Source organism: Amblyraja radiata, unplaced genomic scaffold (genome assembly GCF_010909765.2).
Source record: "Amblyraja radiata isolate CabotCenter1 unplaced genomic scaffold, sAmbRad1.1.pri scaffold_518_ctg1, whole genome shotgun sequence".
NCBI lineage: Eukaryota > Metazoa > Chordata > Chondrichthyes > Rajiformes > Rajidae > Amblyraja > Amblyraja radiata.
The window spans coordinates 27,942-28,262 of record NW_022630587.1 but is presented as its reverse complement, the minus strand read 5'-3'; positions in this window follow the sequence as shown (position 1 = coordinate 28,262).

The following is a 321-nucleotide window of genomic DNA, read 5'->3' as shown; positions in this document are numbered from 1 at the left end:
GTGCAGGCTCGAAGGGCCGAATGGCCTACTCCTGCACTTAATTTCTATGTGCATATTAACAGATGTAGATATGTGTGTATATATATGTGTATATATATATATATCAGATATATACAGGTATATATATATATACACGCACACATACAGATATATACACATATACAAGTATATGGACATGGGCCCGCTCCGCCCGGCTGCTGCTGAACTGGGGCCGGAAAACCAGTGACACGGGATGTGTCCGGTTGCGGAGCGGGTAACCCGCGGCACCGCCGGAAGTGGCTGCGGCGTGGCGATGGCGGTGAGAGAGAGGGGGACGGGGGT